Genomic DNA, 15,286 nt, shown 5'->3' with positions numbered 1-15,286 from the left:
GAAATGTTTTCAGAATAGTTCAATAATGGGGATTAAAACATTGATTCAATTCTCCATGGAAGTTTTTGTCAAACTTGTGAGGTTGACCAAGAGTTAGAATACGAGATATACCAAACTAAAAACAAGGAAATGATTGAGCACGACATGGATTGGCCCCCATGACGACTACTCATATTGTTCGCTCTTGTTATGAGGAATGGTAAATCTGGAGAGACGTACCTACAAGAGAGACATCGTTGTTAAGACTGAACCATAGGGTGAATAGATATTATGTCCTTATAGTAGGCAAGTGCTGCCAAGCGTAGGACTACCTTTAGTTTGAAGATCTAGTCACTAGATGAAGAGTGGTGGAAAGTTGTCGAAGAGACCAATAAACAAAGGTGAGGAAATTCATGAAGTCCTCTCATCTTGGTTTTCCGATTGACCCAAAGAGTGACCCATCGGTATACATAGTAGTTCAACAACCAATCATTTGGATTAGAAACCCTACTATGAAGGAACCTATTTGACTCACCTTGGAGAGATATGTTGTTCACTATATGTGAATAAACAACTACCTATTGTATTTTAACTCAGAAGCCCTAAGCCATAGATATTTTCCAAATATGACCTATTGTCAAGTCATATCCTCGGATGTGCCAAGTCATATCCAAGATGAGCTTAGCCTAAACCCAAGACCTAAGACTTCCTACAAAAGTTTCTTTTAAGGGTGGTAGCCACCACAACATATTCCAACCCCATCTTTCTTTCTAGCCTCTTCAAATCTCGGGGACGAGATTTCTTTTAAGGGTGGTAGTCTGTCACATCCCGAAATTTTCTAAATTTCGAAATGTAAAATAAAAATAAATTTAATGCTTGATTGTTTGAACTTGATTGAAATTTCACAAGAAATTAAAACTTTTTGGAGTTATTTAAAAGTATTTTTCCAAAATGTTGGTTTACAAATACTTTTGGTTTCAAAGTATTTTTTTTTTAAAAAACATATATCGACTTTCAAAGTTTTTAAATCCTTAATGGATTTTTATTTGAAAAAAATAAAACCTAGAAAACTCTATTTGCAAAGTAATGCCCAAATAGCCATATAGGCAAAGTGTATAAAATGATTATTTTATTTTTCCAAATGGATATTAAAAAGGTCACTTAGTGTCCTAAAACAATATTTTTATTTTACAAATTTTTATAAATTTATTTGGTGCGCATATGTTGAATCTATCACATATGGCCAAAATAGCATAATATTAATAAAATAATATAAAATAACAAATTATAAAATTAAATCTTTTTGTCGTACTAAACTGAGCAAAATATGTTTACAAACTTATAGAACTTTGTTTCACTCAAATCGGAATTACGAAACTCATTTTATAAAAGAAACAAGTAAAAAGAAAAAAAATTGATCGGGCCGGCCAACCGCCGCTGGGCCCAACGCGCGAGCGGCAGCCAGCCAGCCGCCACTCGGCCCAGCGTCCCCAGCCCACCCGGCCTCCCCTGCCCCCTTTTTTTTTCAGCCCAACCAGATTCCTTTTTTTTCCTTTTTCTTTTTTTTTGGGCCGAATTTTTCTTCTGGACCGTCTCAGCCCAACAAGAGCGACCGAAGCCACCTCCTCGTCTTCCTTCTCGGTCGTTGACCTCCAGGGACGTACGTTCACGTTCATGGCTGCTGTAGCTCTTTCCTCCTCTTTTCCATGCATTATAGCGACCGTTTCTTCTCGATCTTAACACAAAAGTTACTGAAAATTGAATGGAGAATCCGTTCATGGAATTATATCTTCAATTCATTGTCTCAATTAACCAAACGGACGTCGTGCACCGAATGCCAACCGGTGGCACACATCTTCTGATCTCCCACCTTAGTCGATATCGATGCAAACCGAGAGGAGCACCGTGTGTCTCTTATCTTTCTCCATCACTTTTGTTCTCAGAGTTTCTCCAGAGAAAGCCTATACACTACGTGCCAACCATGCCAACACCACCTCCAAGATCGAGTTCATCGCTAGATGCCGACGTCCTCAGTCACCATCTCGCTGATTCCTTTGGCCAGATAACTATACTCATCAAGGGCTACCTCCAGGACATGGCCATGCATCATATTGTCGCTGTTGACCGCGGCGTCGTCGGAGTTCATCTCGACGGTACGTCGTATCTAGTAGCTTATAACTTGATTCCTTCCAACCTTATAGTTTCCAATCCGTCGCCTATATCCAGGACATGTTCGTGCGTCATATCGTCTTTGTTGGTTATGCCTCCGCCACTCCATTCGCCGGCCACCGCGAGCTTCTTACGACCGCGACGAGCCGGAGTTTGGCCCGACATCGCCAGCCGCTTCGCTTAGCATATGGATGGAACCGATCTGGGCCATCGTATTCAGCTTCAACCTCCATACGTCCTCCACACTTCTCCCAAGTCTGGAGGCCATCGACGACACGGAGCAACCGATCTGGCCGCCGCTGCATGTGTGCGTGTTCAATGACTAAAACAGCATGGCGTGCGACCCGGAGGAATGGAACCTGGGTGCGCGCGCACCCATTTACGAAAAGTTCAAACAAATTAATATTTAAAAATTTCAAAAAAATATGAAGTAAAATTTTGCATGTACATATTATGTTGATACTTACTCGTGTGAGTTTTCACGAAAAAATACCATTGTGTGTGACCTGCACAAAAATGACAAATTGTCCAAATAAGAATAGTGAATAGGAATTTGTACTATTCACAGGAATAGGAATTTGCATTTTGTCATTTTTGTGTAGGTCACACACAATGGTATTTCTCCGTGAAAACACACACGGGTAAGTATCAACATAATATCTACATGCAAAAATTTACTTCATATTTTTTTGAAACTTTTAAATAGCATTTTTTAGAACTTTTTGTAAATGGGTGCGCGCGGACCTAGGTTCCATTCACCATTTTCGCATGGCGTGCCTCTTTTCTCTTGTCATCGTTGGAACATGGAAGGTATCCTCCACTCAAGATTTGCCACGTATAGTTCTTTTCTTTTCCGGTACCGATCGATCGTTTGAAAATTCTACTAGCTCATAACTCATGTTAAACTTCAAAATTCTAAATCCGTAGATTTAGAGCTCCGTTTTAGATATTTGTTTTTGCATTGATTTTGTAATACAATTCTCTAAAACTTTCGTGTAGAAAGTTTTTCCATCCGAAAAACTTTTTCTGACAACTTTTCGTACAACATCAAATTTTAACCGCGACATGTTTAATCTTGTAAAAAATTATAGAAAAATAATTACACATCCAAAGTTGGTAAATAATATATCACTGGACTCATAAAAATGTTTAGAACACAAATGTGATTTTTAAATCTGACTTTCGAGTAATGTTCAAATATTTAAATTTGAATATGTGAATTTGAGTATTTTGACATAACTCAACTTCTATAAACCCAAATCAAGTGATTCTTTTTGCAAATGGATCATATTGATGCTCTCTATCCACTTACACAAACACCAAGCTTAGTTCAACCCTTCTCCGACTATTCAAATTCAAACATGAGGATTTAAGTATTTTTTTATTATAGATGCATTTCCTTAATTATTTTAAACAAGGTTCATTTCTGCAAAAGTGAATCCTTTAGTCAAACACATCTATCAAAATCTCATAGACACAATCATCATATGTCCAAATGATTATCCTAGTTCATATTATTCAAATAACAACTGAGTTATTTGAGTAAAATATGGCATGTCCTATTTTAGACTTTCACCTTGCTCCGGTGAGGTCGAGAAACTCTACTACATATCCGATGTGTTGAAGCCTTGTTATCCATTAGAATCCATGAACCAAATCCCGACACCTATCATGCGTATTCAACCTCATGCCCATTTAATCTTGTTGGCTTATATTGAACTATTCAATATACAAATGAGTTAACTGAGTAATTAAATATATCACAAATCTATACCCAAGCCTATGTGTAATTCATACTATTTTTGAATAATTGTTGTCACACTTATTCAGTAGTATTGTTGTTGCACTATTTGTCACTTATGTGATTCAATTAACATAAGCCGTTTAAAATTCTTTTCAAGCTTTTTGTAAAGCATAAAGATTCTTCAGTTATATCTTAGATAATCCATCTCTTTCTAATCATGTGACTTGCCATCCAAACTCTCACAGCCATATCTTGCAAGCCAAACCTCATGCCACACCCTAGTACCACAGAGCGATTTCTGATTGTTGTCTTGTTTGATTTTGTTGTTGTTGAATGGTGCGTTTATGTTGTGCTATATTTTTTTATCTTATAGTTCGTGTGAAGAGCGACATGTTTTGTTGAGAGGAGTGAACAATATCCAATTACCAAAAAGGCAAGTGACATTCAAATCCTACTTATTTTTATTATGCATTAGTGTTTTCGAAACTAGAATGCATGGTAGAGTTTTTGTTTTCAAAAGTAAAGTATATATGCTATGCTTAGATCCTAGTAGTGTGTAGCCACCCCTTAAACACAACTTGCTAGGATTGTCATAAGTGATTTAAAAAAATGATGCCAATGCTTTGTTTCACTTGTTGGTTAAAGTGTTGTTTGAAAAATTGAAAACTAATAACCTTAATGAAACACTTGGGTGGAATTGGAGTGGTTTGGATTATGTTGAGTGGCTACTCGAGGCTACATACCTGGTGGATTTAACCATGGTATGTGGTGGTGACCCGTGGGTTAGTACACTTGTGGTTTGCCACCCAGGAACAAAGAGATTGCTATGTCTTCCGTGTTTAGTGTACTTCCAGTGCAGCCTTATGATATTATGGGCTCTGTCTTGATTGAGTAAGATGTGAGGGTTCAACTTGTTGCAAAACATTGGCTGGTAGCAGAATTATAGGTGGGAACGAGTCTTGCGTGTATGGTTGTTCTCTCCTTCTGAAAGGTCTCGTCTCATTCTTCTCTCTGGGTAGAATGGGTCGTAAGGTGAAAGTGCACAACCTCTCGAGAGTTAAAAACTAAGATCTTAGCCGTGTCCCCGGTTATGGACAACTTGAGTCTCTAGACAAGGATGTACGGAATAATCTCGTCACCTTTTCTGAATGATTAAAACTTGTGTAGAAACAATCTCAGGACTGGATTCTCTCAGGGCTACATACATGGTGGATTTAACCATAGTATGTGGTGGTGACCTGAGGATTATCCCGGTCGAGTGACCCCAGGGCTATGTACATGGTGGATTTAACCATAGTATATGGTGGTGACTTGGGAGTCATATCGACTTGGTGTGCATGGTGGATTTAACCATGTACCCATTTTGGTGTAAAACCTTTTCGAGAATTCAAAATTGTTTTGTTTTAAAATAAATATAGGATAAAATTGGCTTTATGCAAATAAACTCCACTAGCCAAATATCATGTAGATAGTCATGCCTAAAAATGCCACCAAATAAGTGTCATTTGCCAGTATATCATTGTACTGACCTCCATTCGTGGGGCTGCATATTCAAACGTGCAGGTTCGTCTGAAGAGGATTACTAGTAGGATCTCGAGTCTACATTCCAACATGTCTTCCTGTGGCACATGAAGATGATGGAGGCTCATTGAAGATTTATTTTTCCGATGTGTTTGCTTGAACCCTTTTATTTGAGCTAGTCCATGTGACTATGCAATTTGTAAGGTATTACATTACCCTTTGTATCAACGATGTAGTAATTTGATACTATTGCAATGACTACTACATTTTGTAATGTGTGTGCTATCAGTGATCCCGGGAATAGCACTATACACAGGTATCTTGCCTTTATTAAAAGGTAGGGTGCTACATTTGCTTTGAATCCTAGTTCTCTTCCAGAGCTTGAGTCTATACCGGTGGTTTGCGACTTCCCTGATGTCTTTCCTGAAGAACTTCCAGGTATGCCACCTGACAGGGCTGTTGAGTTCGTCATTGAACTAGAGCCTGGAACAGCTCCTATCTCAAAGAGGCCATACAAAATGGGTCCCAATGAGTTGGCTGAACTCAAGAAGTAGCTTGACGAGTTGCAAACACTTGGTTTCATTCAGCCAAGCACTTCTCCATGGGGATGTCCTACCATCTTCGTGAAGAAAAAGGATAAAACTGACCGATTGGTGGTTGACTACCGCCCTCTCAATGAGAAAACGATCAAGAATACATATCCTCTTCCTCGCATCAATGAGCTCTTTGATCAGCTTGCGGGTGCAACTGTGTTCTCTAAGATGGATTTGAGAAGTGGTTATCACCAAATTAAAATCCGCAAGGAGGATGTACCCAAGACATCCTTCAAAACTCGTTATGGTCTCTACGAATACACTGTCATGTCCTTTGGCCTCACTAATGCTCCTGCCACTTTCTCTCGGTTGATGAACTACATTTTCATGGAGTACCTCGACAAGTTTGTGGTAGTCTATCTCGATGATATCCTTGTCTACTCCAAGTCCAATGAGGAGCATGAAGAGCATCTTCGCCTCATCCTCATGAAGCTTCGTGAACACCGTCTCTATGCCAAGTTCTCCAAATGTGAATTTTGGCTTCCTCAAGTCGTCTATCTTGGCCATGTCATTTCGGGAAAAGGCATTGCTGTCAATCCTGAAACCGTCAAGGCGATCGTTGAATGGCTTCCTCCGAAGAATGTCAAGCAAGTGAGAAGTTTCCTCGGTTTGGCAAGTTACTGCCGCCGCTTTGTTGAGAATTTCTCCAAGATCGCCAAGCCTCTTACCGATCTCCTGAAGAAAGACAAGAAGTTCCTTTGGTCTCCTCAGTGTCAAGAAAGCTTTGACCTCCTCAAGCAGAAGCTCACTTCCACACCTGTCCTTGTTCTTCCAGATACTTCTAAGCCTTTTCTAGATATTCTGTGATGCCACTCTTCATGGTCTAGGTGATGTCCTCATGCAAGAACGTCAAGTTGTGGCGTATGCTTCTCGTCAGTTGAAAAAGCATGAACTCAACTATCCCACACATGATCTTGAGCTTGCAGCCGTGTTACATGCTTTAATAACATGGCGCCAATACTTGTTGAGCAACAAATGTGAGATCTTCACCGACCACAAGAGTCTCAAATACATCTTCACACAACCCAACTTGAACCTCTGTCAAACGAGATGGATGGAAACCATCAAGGACTTTGATCTCTCTATCAGCTACACTCCAAGCAAAGCTAATGTCATGGCTGACGCCCTTAGTCGCAAGTCCTATTGCAACAATCTCATGATTCAAGAAAGTCAACCTGCTCTTTATGAAGAATTCAGGAAATTGAATCTTGAGCTTGTTCCCCAAGGTTACCTTGCAAACTTGGTGATTACGCAAACTCTTGAAGATAAGATCCGAAAAGGACAGTTGCGAGATATTTGCAGCAAGAATATCAAAGAGAATATGCACAAGCCCAAGTACAAGTCCTTCTCTCTCGACGATCAAGGAACTCTCTTCTTCCAAGATCGTTTTTTTTTGTTCCGAATGATCCATACCTGAGAAATCTCATTCTCAAAGAAGCTCACGACACTCTGATACGCGTACAACACGCGTCCGTTGGGAACCCCAAGAGGAAGGTGTGATGCGTACAGCGGCAAGTTTTCCCTCAGTATGAAACCAAGGTTTATCGAACCAGTAGGAGCCAAGAAGCACGTTGAAGGTTGATGGCGGCGGGATGTAGTGCGGCGCAACACCAGAGATTCCGGCGCCAACGTGGAACCTGCACAACACAACCAAAGTACTTTGCCCCAACGAAACAGTGAGGTTGTCAATCTCACCGGCTTGCTGTAACAAAGGATTAGATGTATAGTGTGGATGATGATTGTTTGCAGAAAACAAAACAAGATATTGCAAGAGATTGTATTTCAGTATAGAGAATTGGACCGGGGTCCACAGTTCACTAGAGGTGTCTCTCCCATAAGATAAACAACATGTTGGGTGAACAAATTACAGTTGGGCAATTGACAAATAAAGAGGGCATGACCATGCACATACATATTATGATGAGTATTGTGAGATTTAATTGGGCATTACGACAAAGTACATAGACCGCTATCCAGCATGCATCTATGCCTAAAAAGTCCACCTTCAGGTTATCATCCGAACCCCCTCCAGTATTAAGTTGCTAACAACAGACAATTGCATTAAGTATTGCGCGTAATGTAATCAGTGGCTATATCCTTGAACATAGCACCAATGTTTTATCCCTAGTGGCAACAGCACATCCATAATCTTAGAGATTTCTGTCACTTCCCCAGATTCACGGAGACATGAACCCACTATCGAGCATAAATACTCCCTCTTGGAGTTACAAGCATCTACTTGGCCAGAGCATCTACTAGTAACGGAGAGCATGCAAGATCATAAACAACACATAGACATAACTTTGATAATCAACATAACAAGTATTCTCTATTCATCGGATCCCAACAAACGCAACATATAGAATTACAGATAGATGATCTTGATCATGTTAGGCAGCTCACAAGATCCGACAATGAAGCATAATGGGGAGAAGACAACCATCTAGCTACTGCTATGGACCCATAGTCCAGGGGTAGACTACTCACACATCACTCCGGAGGAGACCATGGCGGCGTAGAGTCCTCCGGGAGATGAATCCCCTCTCCGGCAGGGTGCCGGAGGAGATCTCCTGAATCCCCCGAGATGGGATTGGCGGCGGCGGCATCTCAGTAAGGTTTTCCGTATCGTGGCTCTCGGTACTGGGGGTTTCGCGACGGAGGCTATAAGTAGGCGGAAGGGCAGGTCAAGAGGCGGCACGAGGGGCCCACACCATAGGCCGGCGCGGCCAGGGCCTGGGCCGCGCCGCCCTAGGGTGTGGCCACCTCGTGGCCCCACTTCGTCTCCTCTTCAGTCTTCTGGAAGCTTCGTGGCAAAATAGGACCCTGGGCGTTGATTTCGTCCAATTCCGAGAATATTTCTTTACTAGGATTTCTGAAACCAAAAACAACAGAAAACAGCAACTGGCACTTCGGCATCTTGTTAATAGGTTAGTTCTAGAAAATGCACGAATATGACATAAAGTGTGCATAAAACATGTAGATATCATCAATAATGTGGCATGGAACATAAGAAAATATCGATACGTCGGAGACGTATCAGCATCCCCAAGCTTAGTTCTGCTCGTCCCGAGCAGGTAAAACGATAACAAAGATAATTTCTGGAGTGACATGCCATCATAACCTTGATCGTACTATTTGTAAAGCATATGTAGTGAATGCAGCGATCAAAACAATGTATATGACATGAGTAAACAAGTGAATCATATAGCAAAGACTTTTCATGAATAGCACTTCAAGACAAGCATCAATAAGTCTTACATAAGAGTTAACTCATAAAGCAATAATTCAAAGTAAAGGCATTGAAGCAACACAACGGAAGATTAAGTTTCAGCGGTTGCTTTCAACTTGTAACATGTATATCTCATGGATATTGTCAACATAGAGTAATATAATAAGTGCAATATGCAAGTATGTAGGAATCAATGCACAGTTCACACAAGTGTTTGCTTCTTGAGGTGGAGAGAAATAGGTGAACTGACTCAACATAAAAGTAAAAGAAAGGTCCTCCATAGAGGAAAAGCATCGATTGCTATATTTGTGCTAGAGCTTTGATTTTGAAAACATGAAACAATTTTGTCAACGGTAGTAATAAAGCATATGTATCATGTAAATTATATCTTACAAGTTGCAAGCCTCATGCATAGTATACTAATAGTGCCCGCACCTTGTCCTAATTAGCTTGGACTACCGGATCATCACAATACACATGTTTTAACCAAGTGTCACAAAGGGGTACCTCTATGCCGCATGTACAAAGGTCTAAGGAGAAAGCTCGCATTGGATTTCTCGCTATTGATTATTCTCAACTTAGACATCCATACCGGGACAACATAGACAACAGATAATGGACTCCTCTTTTATGCATAAGCATGTGGCAACAATTAATAATTTTCTCATATGAGATTGAGGATATATATCCAAAACTGAAACTTCCACCATGAATCATGGCTTTAGTTAGCGGCCCAATGTTCTTCTCTAACAATATGCATGCTTAACCATAAGGTGGTAGATCTCTCTTACTTCAGACAAGACGAACATGCATAGCAACTCACATGAAATTCAACAAAGAGTAGTTGATGGCATCCCCAGTGAACATGGTTATCGCACAACAAGCAACTTAATAAGAGATAAAGTGCATAAGTACATATTCAATACCACAATAGTTTTTAAGCTATTTGTCCCATGAGCTATATATTGCAAAGGTGAATGATGGAATTTTAAAGGTAGCACTCAAGCAATTTACTTTGGAATGGCGGAGAAATACCATGTAGTAGGTAGGTATGGTGGACACAAATGGCATAGTGGTTGGCTCAAGTATTTTGGATGCATGAGAAGTATTCCCTCTCGATACAAGGTTTAGGCTAGCAAGGTTATTTGAAACAAACACAAGGATGAACGGCGCAGCAAAACTCACATAAAAGACATATTGTAAACATTATAAGAATCTACACCGTCTTCCTTGTTGTTCAAAACTCAATACTAGAAATTATCTAGACCTTAGAGAAACCAAATATGCAAACAAATTTTAGCATGCTCTATGTATTTCTTCATTAATGGGTGCAAAGCATATGATGCAAGAGCTTAAACATGAGCACAACAATTGCCAAGTATCACATTATCCAAGACATTATAGCAATTACTACATGTATCATTTTCCAATTCCAACCATATAACAATTTAACGAAGAAGAAACTTCGCCATGAATACTATGAGTAGAAACTAAGGACATACTTGTCCATATGCTATAGCGGAGCGTGTCTCTCTCCCATACAGTGAATGCTAGGATCCATTTTATTCAAACAAAACAAAAAACAAAAACAAACCGACGCTCCAAGCAAAGCACATAAGATGTGATGGAATAAAAATATAGTTTCAGGGGAGGAACCTGATAATGTTGTCGATGAAGAAGGGGATGCCTTGGGCATCCCCAAGCTTAGACGCTTGAGTCTTCTTAGAATATGCAGGGGTGAACCACCGGGGCATCCCCAAGCTTAGAGCTTTCACTCTCCTTGATCATGTTGCATCATACTCCTCTCTTGATCCTTGAAAACTTCCTCCACACCAAACTCGAAACAACTCATTAGAGGGTTAGTGCACAATAAAAATTAACATGTTCAGAGGTGACATAATCATTCTTAACACTTCTGGACATTGCATAAAGCTACTGGACATTAATGGATCAAAGAAATTCATCCAACATAGCAAAAGAGGCAATGCGAAATAAAAGGCAGAATCTATCAAAACAGAACAGTTCGTATTGACGAATTTTAAAATGGCACCAGACTTGCTCAAATGAAAATGCCCAAATTGAATGAAAGTTGCGTACATATCTGAGGATCACGCACGTAAATTGGCATATTTTTCTGAGCTACCTACAGAGAGGCAGGTCGGAATTCGTGACAGCAAAGAAATCTGAAACTGCGCAGTAATCCAAATCTAGTATGAACTTTACTATCAAAGACTTTACTTGGCACAACAAAACACAAAACTAAGATAAGGAGAGGTTGCTACAGTAGTAAACAACTTCCAAGACACAAAATAAAAACAAAGTACTGTAGTAAAAAACATGGGTTGTCTCCCATAAGCGCTTTTCTTTAACGCCTTTCAGCTAGGCGCAGAAAGTGTGTATCAAGTATTATCAAGAGATGATGCATTGGCATCATAATTTCCCCCATCTGTAGTGGTACTAAGGGCTTTGTCAATTTTAGGCCTATAATAATTTTTCTTTGGTTTAGGCACTTTAGAGACATACATAAACTTTTGCTCCTTACCCACATAAGCTTTTTCTCCGAACTTTATAGATGAAAAGGTTGAACCCAAGGTTCCCATGGCTTTTTCAAGCTCACCAATCCTATTGATTTGATCATCATGGACAACACAAGTTCCTAGGACACTAATTCTTTTATCAATTCCTCCTAAGGATTTATCAAGTGCATCAGTTTTATCAAGTAACATCTCCAATTTAGTTTCTACACTCGGAAAATTTTTCTCTATGGTTTCCAATTTTTTCATAACATCCTCAAGAGAGATTTCAATTTTAGTTCCATTAACAGGTGGTGTTCCAAATAAACTCTCAATAATGCAACTAGCTTCTAAAGCGGGAGCGCCTAGGAAGTTACCTCCCGCGAGACAATCAAGAACATATCTATTCCAGCTAGAGATACCAACATAAAAATTCCTGAGCAGGATAGTGGTGGAGTGTTTCTTAGTGCACCTACTATGAGCATCACTAATTCTATACCAAGCATCTTTTAAACATTCTCCCCCTTGTTGCTTAAACGAACGAACTTCAATTTCAGGATTACTCATTTTAGCAGTAGTAAATAAAGCAAACTAGATAAAGTAAATGCAAGTAACTAATTTTTTTGTGTTTTTGATATAGCAAACAAGATAGCAAATAAAGTAAAACTAGCAACTAATTTTTTTTGTATTTTGATTTAGTGCAGCAAACAAAGTAGTAAATAAAACTAAGCAAGACAAAAACAAAGTAAAGAGATTGGGAAGTGGAGACTCCCCTTGCAGCGTGTCTTGATCTCCCCGGCAACGGCGCCAGAAAAAGAGCTTGATACGCGTACAACACGCGTCCGTTGGGAACCCCAAGAGGAAGGTGTGATGCATACAGCGGCAAGTTTTCCCTCAGTATGAAACCAAGGTTTATCGAACCAGTAGGAGCCAAGAAGCACGTTGAAGGTTGATGGCGGCGGGATGTAGTGCGGCGCAACACCAGAGATTCCGGCGCCAACGTGGAACCTGCACAACACAACCAAAGTACTTTGCCCCAACGAAACAGTGAGGTTGTCAATCTCACCGGCTTGCTGTAACAAAGGATTAGATGTATAGTGTGGATGATGATTGTTTGCAGAAAACAGTAAAACAGTATTGCAGTAGATTGTATTTCAGTATAGAGAATTGGACCGGGGTCCACAGTTCACTAGAGGTGTCTCTCCCATAAGATAAACAACATGTTGGGTGAACAAATTACAGTTGGGCAATTGACAAATAAAGAGGGCATGACCATGCACATACATATTATGATGAGTATTGTGAGATTTAATTGGGCATTACGACAAAGTACATAGACCGCTATCCAGCATGCATCTATGCCTAAAAAGTCCACCTTCAGGTTATCATCCGAACCCCCTCCAGTATTAAGTTGCTAACAACAGACAATTGCATTAAGTATTGCGCGTAATGTAATCAGTGGCTATATCCTTGAACATAGCACCAATGTTTTATCCCTAGCGGCAACAGCACATCCATAATCTTAGAGATTTCTGTCACTTCCCCAGATTCACGGAGACATGAACCCACTATCGAGCATAAATACTCCCTCTTGGAGTTACAAGCATCTACTTGGCCAGAGCATCTACTAGTAACGGAGAGCATGCAAGATCATAAACAACACATAGACATAACTTTGATAATCAACATAACAAGTATTCTCTATTCATCGGATCCCAAAGAAACGCAACATATAGAATTACAGATAGATGATCTTGATCATGTTAGGCAGCTCACAAGATCCGACAATGAAGCACAATGGGGAGAAGACAACCATCTAGCTACTGCTATGGACCCATAGTCCAGGGGTAGACTACTCACACATCACTCCGGAGGCGACCATGGCGGTGTAGAGTCCTCCGGGAGATGAATCCCCTCTCCGGCAGGGTGCCGGAGGCGATCTCCTGAATCCCCCGAGATGGGATTGGCGGCGGCAGCGTCTCAGTAAGGTTTTCCGTATCGTGGCTCTCGGTACTGGGGGTTTCGCGACGGAGGCTATAAGTAGGCGGAAGGGCAGGTCAAGAGGCGGCACGAGGGGCCCACACCATAGGCCGGCGCGGCCAGGGCCTGGGCCGCGCCGCCCTAGGGTGTGGCCACCTCGTGGCCCCACTTCGTCTCCTCTTCGGTCTTCTGGAAGCTTCGTGGCAAAATAGGACCCTGGGCGTTGATTTCGTCCAATTCCGAGAATATTTCTTTACTAGGATTTCTGAAACCAAAAACAGCAGAAACAAAGAATCGGCACTTCGGCATCTTGTTAATAGGTTAGTTCCAGAAAATGCACGAATATGACATAAAGTGTGCATAAAACATGTAGATATCATCAATAATGTGGCATGGAACATAAGAAATTATCGATACGTCGGAGACGTATCACACTCCTCTTTCTATCCATCCTGGCAGCACAAAGATGTATCTCGACATCAAGTCTACCTATTGGTGGACTAGGATGAAAAGGGATGTTGCTCGCTATGTCTCAGAATGTGATGTTTGTCGCCGTGTCAAAGCAGAACATCAGAGACCCGCCGGTGTCCTCCAACCCCTGAAGATTCCTGAGTGGAAATGGGATAAGACTGAGATGGACTTTGTGACTGGTTTTCCAAAGTCTTGGAAAGGCAATGATGCTATCTTCGTGGTGATCGACCGTCTTTCCAAGGTTGCTCACTTCCTTCCTGTCAAAGAAACAATATCTGCTAGTCAGTTGGCTGAGCTCTACACTGCAAAGATTGTTTCTCTTCATGGTGTTTCCTTGGAAATAAGATCTGATCGTGGAAGTATCTTCACTTCCAAGTTTTGGGCAAGCTTTCAGAAAGCTATGGGAACTAATCTGCTCTTCAGCACAGCTTACCATCCGCAAACAAGTGGGCAAGTCGAAAGAGTGAATCAGATTCTCGAGGACATGCTCCGCGCATGTGTTATCTCCTTCGGCATGAAATGGGAAGAATGCCTTCCATTCGCTGATTTCTCTTACAACAACAACTATCAAGCCAGTTTGGGCATGGCACCATTCGAAGCTCTCTATGGTCGCAAATGCAGAACACCTCTAAAATGGTCTGAAACTGGTGAAAGGCAAATCTTTGGCCACGATGTCATCAATGAGGCTGAAGAAAAGGTGCGAATCATTCGTGACAATCTCAAGATAGCACAATCTCGGCAGAAAAGCTATTATGATAGCAAGCACCGTGATATGTTATATCAGCCTGGTGATCAAGCCTACCTCCGTGTTACTCCTATGAGGGGCACTCATCGCTTCGGTATCAAAGGCAAGCTGGCGCCAAGATACATTGGTCCCTTCAAGGTTCTAGCAAAGTGTGGTGAAGTCGCTTACCTCCTTGAACTCCCTAAGAAGCTCTCAAAAGTGCACGATGTCTTCCACGTGTCATAGCTCAAGAAGTGCTTCAAAGATCCGGGCCGTGCAGTTGATCACGAGTCCATTGACCTCCAAGAAGATCTCTCATACAAAGAGCATCCCGTTCGGATTCTTGATGAAGTTGAACGCCAA

Source organism: Lolium perenne, chromosome 5 (assembly GCF_019359855.2).
Source record: "Lolium perenne isolate Kyuss_39 chromosome 5, Kyuss_2.0, whole genome shotgun sequence".
NCBI classification, from domain to species: Eukaryota; Viridiplantae; Streptophyta; class Magnoliopsida; order Poales; family Poaceae; genus Lolium; species Lolium perenne.
This window is presented reverse-complemented; position numbering follows the sequence as displayed.